The 9,362-nt window shown below is 37.9% G+C and overlaps 1 non-coding gene across 1 annotated transcript; it reads right to left on the bottom strand.

Annotated features, from left to right (window-relative positions):
• Positions 1 to 401: 401 nt before the first annotated feature.
• LOC141593589 (small nucleolar RNA R71) lies at positions 402 to 508 on the bottom strand. The gene has a single exon (XR_012521663.1). It is a non-coding gene; the product is annotated as a small nucleolar RNA R71 (small nucleolar RNA).
• Between the last annotated feature and the right edge of the window lie 8,854 nt (positions 509 to 9,362).

The raw sequence follows: 9,362 nt of genomic DNA, 5'->3' as shown, positions 1-9,362 counted from the left end.
CACAAAATCAACCACAAAATCAACCCACAATGCCTAAGTTTTCATCACATTCCGTACCCATCGAGGAGAACCTACCCAATGGTACTCCCACACCACAACATCTAACCGGAAATTTTATTGCCAAATCCGCCTTTATCCAATTAGTCGAAAGGAGCCAATTTGGGGGGATGCCTAGTGAAGACCCTCATTCTCATATGGAAACCTTTTGTGACTATTGTGATGCGATTTCTCAAACCGGTGTAACTCAAGACCAAATTCGATGGGTCTTATTTCCTTTTTCTCTAATTGGCATCGCCAAACAATGGTTGAAGGGCCTTGATAAGGCTACTCTCGGAATAGATTCTTGGAAGAAGTTGGCTCTAGCTTTATACAAAAAGTTCTACCCACCGAAAAAGACTAACATGCTAAGAGCTCAAATTACGGGTTTTAAGCAAAGGGATGAAGAATCTTTGTATGAAGCTTGGGAGCGGTTCAAAGGAATTTGTCGCTCATGTCCTCACCATGGACTTAGCGAATGGTTCTTGGTACAACAATTTTGGAATGGTCTTTATGAAGATTCAAGAAATATCCTTAATATGGGATCGAATGGGATGTTCACCGAGGTTGATGACAACCAAACTTGGAGCAAAATTGAAGAGATGGCAATCCATAACTCACAATATAGTAGGCCTCGCAAGGCTACTAGAGGAGGAAAGCACGAAGTGGACGCCGTTACTCAATTAGGTGCTCAACTTAGCTCCCATATCGATACTATCAACTTGAAGTTCGAGAAAGCAATGGCTAGACTTGAAGAAGTCTCAAAATCACCAAAGCATCATGTTAATGCCATGACGTCATCTTCATCAATCCCAAGTGGGATATGTGAGAATTGTGGAACTTTGGGACATGACCAAAGTGAATGTAGGGGAACAAATGAACAAGTGAATGCTTTCCAAGCATACAAGAGTGGTACCCCTTATTCCAACTATTACAATGAAAACACCAAATTCCATCCAAATCTCTCATACAAAAGCCAAAATGTTCAAAACTCTCAAACAACATACACCCCACCACCTATGAGAAATCAAAATCAAAGACCCTTTTACAATCAAAACCAAGGTTACCAAAATCAAAATCCATACAATCAACAAAATGACCAAGGCTTTGATGTTCAAAAAGCGGTCCTTCAAATGCAAAAGAATCAACAAGAGTTTTTCACTCAAATGCAAAAAGATAGTCAAGCAAAGGAAACCACCATCAACAATATCCTAGCTCACACCAAAATGTTCGAAACCCAATTTACTCAACTAGCATCTTCAAGCTCACAAAGACAAAAGGGGCAATTACCACCTCAAAGTAATCCCCCAAGACATGAAACGGTTAGTGCCATTCACTTGAGAAGTGGTACAAGGTATGAAGCACCGAAGAAGCAAGTTGAGGATGAAGTTGTGGAAGCTAGTGATAAGGAAGAAATTGTGCAAAACTCCAAGGATGGAGAATCATCAAAAGAAGAAATTTCAAAGAGAAATGAAGACAAGGTCAAGGAGAAGGAGCCCATTGTGATTAGACTTCCTTTTCCAAGTCGTCAAGCCAAGCCCAAATTTGAGGACCAACTTGGAAAGTTTATGGAAATTGTGAAGAATTTGGAAGTCTCGATTCCTTTCACGGAATTGATCAATCACGTGCCGGCCTATGCAAAATACATGAAAGACATCCTCACAAAGAAGAAGTCGATCCGGAAACTTGAGACTATCGCCTTCACTAAGGTGAGTAGTGCAATACTTCAAGGGAGTTCACCTCCAAAACTAAAGGATCTGAGGAGCTTCTCAATACCGTGTACCATTGGCGACACCACGATCAACAAAGCCTTATATGATCTAGGGGCTAGTGTGAGTGTTATGCCGTACTCGGTGAGTAAAAGGTTGGGGATAGGAGAGCTTAAATGCACCAATATCACACTCCAAATGGCCGATAGATCGACGAAGACACCATTAGGGATATAGGAAGATGTTCCCGTACGAATTGGGAAGTTTTTCATCCCGGTGGACTTTGTCATTGTTGATATGGAAGAAGATTCCAACATTCCAATCATTCTAGGAAGACCTTTCTTACACACCACGGGTGCGGTGATTGATGTAAAACATGGAGAGCTCACTCTAGAAGTGGGAGATGAGAGCATAACCTTTAATCTTGACAAGACTATGAGAGCTCCTCGTTTGCATGAACCGTGTTTCATGATTGATCATTATAGCCGGAAGGATGATAGGAAGAAGTCGGAACTCCAATGGAAGAAGAAAATTGAAGATGCTCCATTCAAAGAGCAAGTGAATCGTGACAAGGAGAGCTTGCAAAGCTCATCAAAATCAAGCAAAGAAGAAGATGACGGCCTCATTGGCCAAGACAAGAAATTGGGAGAGTTGTCTCTATCAACTCAAGAGTTCTTTAGTGATCAAGTGGATGAAGTATGTGGTCTTTGGGACAACGAGTTTGAAGGGATTTTTAATCCCTACTGTAACACCCCCATTTATTTAAGGGCCTGGACTAGGACTCCTCAGATAAAGAAGGGTGTTACCATCTCGGAAACCCGAGGCAGTAGATAACAAAGGGAAAGATAAACAGTACTTTAGATTAAAAGTTTATAAATGTTTACAACTGAAATGGAACATGTCTCAAAATTGGAAATAAAGTCTGATAGCTAAACGGAAATAAAAGTGGGCTAGCTCTAAGTCAGGTGATCCATGCTCTCTCCCCTGCCAGCTCCAGATGTCTCAACAACCTGTCAACCTCAGTACTGCAGTCAAATGGATAGATGCTCAATAATATTCCACAACAAATTCGCTCTCTAAACTGCCACGTAAACCACCACTCAGGCCGCCTCAAAGCGTCGACAACCACCCTATGCTCTTCCCTGCTGCGCCGTCACTACCCACGTTCAATCTCTCCCTCTCGATTTGTGTGATTGTGGAAATGTGTGACGTCCAAGTGAGGGAGGCGGGTGAGAGGGGAGTGTTTTGTAGAGCTAGGGTAAAATTTAGGTTAAAGATTAGGTTAGATGGTAAATGGGTCATGGGTAACGTGATTGGGTAAATGGGTTATCTTACGTGACTTCGTTCACTTAAACCCGTCTCAACAAGTCTACGAATAACTCGATCTTACGAGATCAACACGATTAGATAGCTTAGCGTAAAAAACGATATAACCCGTCTTAATTAGTCATATAAAATACGGAGTATTACAGTCTTCCCCCCTTAAAATGAACTTCGTCCCGAAGTTCGCCACCCCGTAACGATAACCAAACATCCACAAGCATAAGAAAAACACAAGTAGTACATATACATAAGCTCTAAAACGCGAAGTGTTATATTCTATCCCCCTTAAGAAACTTTGTCCCCAAAGTTGAACATACGACAGAAGTATGTGGCACTTAAAGAACCACAACATTGACCGAATAATAACAATTTAAAACAGCAGACTCCATGCATGGTCAATTCTCAGTCAGCCAATCATAACATACCACTTAGCCAGATCGTAAACCATCAAGATTTTACAATCCCATCCTCCTTAAAACATGGTTACGTCCCCGTAACCCCATTATAAAATTCCACATCCAATGTTTAAGAAGATTACTGAAACAATAGACACAAATCATCTGATAAGCTAATTACTCTATACTGGCAACTAGCATCCGACTTTTCAAGCAACAAAACACACTTGTCAATTTAATGCTACGCATTACACAAAATCAAGGTAACAAATACTTGGATGCTTTGACACCAAATTAACACATTTACATCAATGTAGGCAATCAACTAACTCATAGTTCATACTTGACGAATTAAAATATTTCATATCAGTAATCATATCATAGAAGTAAAATCCATATTTCTGCAAATCAGGTTTAGAGAAAGACACTAGGCAAAATTCAAGCAATGTAGTAGCGTTTGTATAATTGAGACTACTTTACATAAAACCCACCGAAACAAATAAGATTATATTATCATATAACAAGGTTCATACTCATATCATATGCCTACCGTTCATGCTACAGAATTCATATCAGAGTATTACATGGTTACATCACCTAATTCATATTTGATTAAACTTTTATATGAAACTCACATAACTTACAATTTCAACAATCAAACATCATGCAACGACTTTCAAAATTCATAATTAAATAACCGCTTAACTATTTTGCGAGCTATTATCGTTTTTAGGAAATATAATGAATTAACTAATAATAGGAAAGAGAATCAGTTGCAAAGCTTAAGGAGTTTATTTATAACAATTTTTACAACTCAGTTGGTCGGAACAAAACTTTACAGCAATTAGACAGAAAATTGGGCAACTTGCAAAAATCACTATTAAATAACGACTCGTTAAGATTTTATGTGGCTTATCATTTTCAAAACGTGAATGAATATTCTAAATAGTAGAGTTGGAATTATGCATAAACAATAAACACGTTTTAAATGGTTTCTTTTTCGAAGACATGGGTCGAAACAGAATTGTGTAGTAACAATCTGACCACTGTCAACTAAAATATTTATTTCTCTCAAAATATAATTCATATTAGCATGAAACTAAAAGCATTTGAAAGCTAAATCAGAATGTTATCACACATAAAATTTTCACCATCATATAGAAGGGTAAAAATAACAAAACAATTTAAGGAACTTCTCACATTTGTAAACATGTCACAGAAAATAGATCTACCACTACTATCCATCACAATCACAGGATCTTATTGACATGTCCATACAACCATTTACTCACTCACTGGTTTAGGTCACGAATTAGGCCGATGAATTTAAACAATCAACAACATACTCATAATTCATATTTTAAATTATCAAAATTGTTTGCACGATATCAATTAAAAAACATATTTCCCAATAAAAGTAACATCATATGATCCATGACAACAACAACATTACTCCCATATCACACATGTGTTTAACATTTTAGCAACCATATCATTCAATTGTGTCCAGCAACTTAGTATAACTCATTTTCAGCAAAACAAAAGATATCGCATAACTAGCTTAAACATATACATTTGCCATCATATACTTTGTAGAATATTATCTATGATAAAAGATTAGCAACTTGAACAATTTCTCTGATTTGCACGATTTGAATAATTAGGCAACTCGTAGGCTCAATTAAACGTAACTATAACGACTATCATTTAAACCAACGCATATCATGTGAATCATCAAAGGGTTATCCCATTATAATTACCAACATAGTTATCATAAACAATCTTCATTAGAATATAATTGATAGCAACGACTCGAGAATATAGATATGTCAAATGTCGTGCTACATCAAACAGTTTCCTTCATATCACGCCCATACAATTGCAAGAATAACTTTAGCATTTTATGACAATATAATAACGAACATATCCAATAAGGAATAACAACACTGTTTATTATCATGTCATAGGTTTAGGTTCAACTGAAATAACTCAATGCGATGAAGGTAATAAATGTAACTATGGGCACACAAACTCACATGAAAGACATTAGAACTCAGATGGCATACTACATGTGTGGATAGTTAAACATAAATCATTACTACCATACGTGTGTAAACATTTAAACATGATTAATATTATCATAAAACATTCATGCGGAAACAACAATAAATTGGCAACATCCAACTATCAGGTGCGATTCCAGCTTTCCACCAACATCCGTAGCATGTAGTATCTTTGCAAGAGAAAATAACGATGGTAACAATCAAGAAACATATATTAGAATATCTGGATTTAATGCTTACCTGCCACTATCTTTAATAAGATAAGACAACATAGGTATTTATGTACATATTCCGACCATTACAGAGATTATGAACAACAAGAAACATTACGACATGACAACATCTAAGGTACGCAAACAACTGAACTCGTATAAAACATGTCACCTTTGATTAAGAATCATATTCAGCTATTCAATTTCACACATACTGTCATACCAACAATGTTATAAACTAAACTTTAAATTTTTTTTGTTTTTTTTCGCTAAGATACATAACCAATGAATATGCGTACTACTATCATCATATAAGAACATTATAAATTCACATTAATAAGGCTCATGAAATAATCAAACAACTGTATGAAAACTCAACATAGAATTCACATTTTAAAAGTTATGATTCACGTTGTAACTTCCAAAAAAAACACGAATAAATAACCGTTCAACGAAAACTTGAGTTATATTACTTTTTATAACATACAGAGAGTTAATAATACGTGAGAAAAGAATGAGGTCCAAAGCTCAAGAATCAATTTTTAAAGCATTTTAAAACTCCGTTGGTCCAAACAGCATGTAACAACAATTGGTCCGAAACTTGGGTCAGTTTCCAAAACTCACCTTTTAATATTGAAGTATCAAGAATTTTCGTGGCTTATCAATCTGAAAACACGTGCGAGTATTCTAATCACTCCAATTGGAATTATGCAATAATCATGAGTAAAATTAAATGAGAAATTTTACAAAATTGTTGGTCGAAACATAATTGTACGGGAACTTTCTGACCATAGACCACTAAAATGTTTATTACTCCTAACCGTATATCCTATGAACATGAAACCAACGCCAAATGAAAGCTAACTCACCAGGCTACCTCCCATAAAATTTTCATCCATAGGCGATAAACATAAAACGAATGGCAGTAAGATCAATTAGAGAGTAAAATCAAACAAAACGTGTTTCAGCACTAGGTCATTCATTTACTATGTTCCAAGCTCTTACATCCACACTATCGATACTAACCCATCCTAACTTAAATCTCACACTGTGTACCTTCATAACATCTATCCCATAGAATCCCTTCGCATCTCGATCTACTCCTTACATCTAAATCACGATTGTTATGACTAGAAACATGCAATTCAATAGTGTTTCTCATTACTATCACAATACTATACTAGCATGGCTTCGGGATCACATAACCGCATATCACTAGACATAATAGTACTATCAACACATCATTCAACATCCATCCAGATAAATATCATCAGTTCGCAATTCTTTTCACGCTCGCGATTACCACAATCCAACACTTCATTGATTACCAACCTGAACACGAAAATTTTATTTCTCATCTCCACAACATCATATGATCACGCCATTATTCATACAAAATACTTACCGTAACGTTGTCCTGCAGCATGGTTAGAAAATATGGGTCTCAAGGTGTACATCCACTCGATTATATCCAAATGTTTCCTTCTAACTACCCCATTCACTCAATTTCTCTCGGGTTACCTGGTTCAAAACTGAGAGGGCAAAAGAGCACGTATTAAGGGCGCCTTCTTAACCGCACTGTGAGCTCCTAACAGTTCCTACCCAGGGGTTCATTTTATTTAGACACATCCTATGTTCATTGGGTTCATTGGTTTAGGCCTGAGGATCGTTCGCTCTGATACCACTTTGTAACACCCCCATTTATTGAAGGGCCTGGACTAGGACTCCTCAGATAAAGAAGGGTGTTACCATCTCGGAAACCCGAGGCAGTAGATAACAAAGGGAAAGATAAACAGTACTTTAAATTAAAAGTTTATAAATGTTTACAACTGAAATGGAACATGTCTCAAAACTGGAAATAAAGTCTGATAGCTAAACGGAAATAAAAGTGGGCTAGCTCTAAGTCAGGTGATCCATGCTCTCTCCCCTGCCCGCTCCAGATGTCTCAACAACCTGTCAACCTCAGTACTGCAGTCAAATGGATAGATGCTCAATAATATTCCACAACAAATTCGCCCTCTAAACTGCCACGTAAACCACCACTCAGGCCGCCTCAAAGCGTCGACAACCACCCTATGCTCTTCCCTGCTGCGCCGTCACTACCCACGTTCAATCTCTCCCTCTCGATTTGTGTGATTGTGGAAATGTGTGTCGTCCAAGTGAGGGAGGCGGGTGAGAGGGGAGTGTTTTGTAGAGCTAGGGTAAAATTTAGGTTAAAGATTAGGTTAGATGGTAAATGGGTCATGGGTAACGTGATTGGGTAAATGGGTTATCTTACGTGACTTCGTTCACTTAAACCCGTCTCAACAAGTCTACGAATAACTCGATCTTACGAGATCAACACGATTAGATAGCTTAGCGTAAAAAACGATATAACCCGTCTTAATTAGTCATATAAAATACGGAGTATTACACCTACATTGGCAATACCATCGATCAAGACCGACAACAAGGGCCAAGGTCTATTGAAGAACTTTATCATGATAATGAACAAGCTTTTGATTATTTCTTCAAGGTGTTCAGCAACATCAACAACACCTTGGACATGCCCCCTTGACATCTCATCAAGAATGAGAGTTTGGTGGGGTCCTCCCTAAACCACCATTTGTAAATATTTCTAACTCCCTAACTTGCATTTCAATTCTTGTATTGCATTTTTGTCATCTTTGGATTTTTATACTTTGATCAAGATAATCGTCATGTTTTAGAGAAGTGAGGGAGAGACTAATGATTTCAATTGATGTGTAGTGCTTTAGCTTAGTGTGGGGATAGCAATTGCCTAGGCTATCCATGCCTTAGTAGTGCCCCCACAATGAAGAACACGAGATATGAAGAAGAATAGAAGAATGACAAGGGATATGCATAGTACACGGATGGAACTGAATCCGGGTACAAAGGGGTAGAATCCGAGCGGATTCAGGAGAATCCGCCCGTCTTCAGACAATCCGGGCATATTGGGTAGAAGACGCCCGTCCTGAAATGAGCTGAATTTTTGAAATTTTTGACTGTCAATGAATCCGGGCGTCCTGCATTCGAATCCGCCCGTCTTCAAAAATCCGCCCGTCTTGGAAGGAAGACGCCCGTCTTTTTGGCTGAGGAAAACAAGAAAAATCCCTGCATAGGAATCCGCCCGTCTTCTGTAAAAGACGCTCGTCCCGTGTTTGCAAATCCGAGCGTCTTCACTGAAAGACGCCCGTCTTTAGGCGAGTTTTTCCCAACCCAGAACAGGCCAAATCCGGGCGTCCCGAGCAGAAACCGCCCGTCTTGCCCCTGCAGTTCAAATTTTTCGGGTTTTATAAACCCCCTCCCGCATTCATTTCTTCATTCCTTCATTCATAACACTACTCATAAACATCAAAACCCTCATCCTCTCCATCACAAAAACAAGATTTCTCAACAACATTCACCAAAATCAAATCAAAAGATCCTTTTAACAACAAATCAATCACTGCTTTTTCAATAAAAATCAAAACCAAGCACAAAATCTTCAACCTTTGAGTCGATTTTTGAATTCATAAAGGCAAAGCCTTTCACCTTTAAATCGATTTGGGTACACTAGAAATTGAAGATTTTTCACTCTTTTCTTGGTTAATTCATCAATGGCAAGGACTAAGGGAGCAACAA

The sequence above is a fragment of the Silene latifolia genome, chromosome 7 (assembly GCF_048544455.1).
Source record: "Silene latifolia isolate original U9 population chromosome 7, ASM4854445v1, whole genome shotgun sequence".
In the NCBI taxonomy this organism is placed as follows: Eukaryota; Viridiplantae; Streptophyta; class Magnoliopsida; order Caryophyllales; family Caryophyllaceae; genus Silene; species Silene latifolia.
This window is presented reverse-complemented; position numbering and strand designations above follow the sequence as displayed.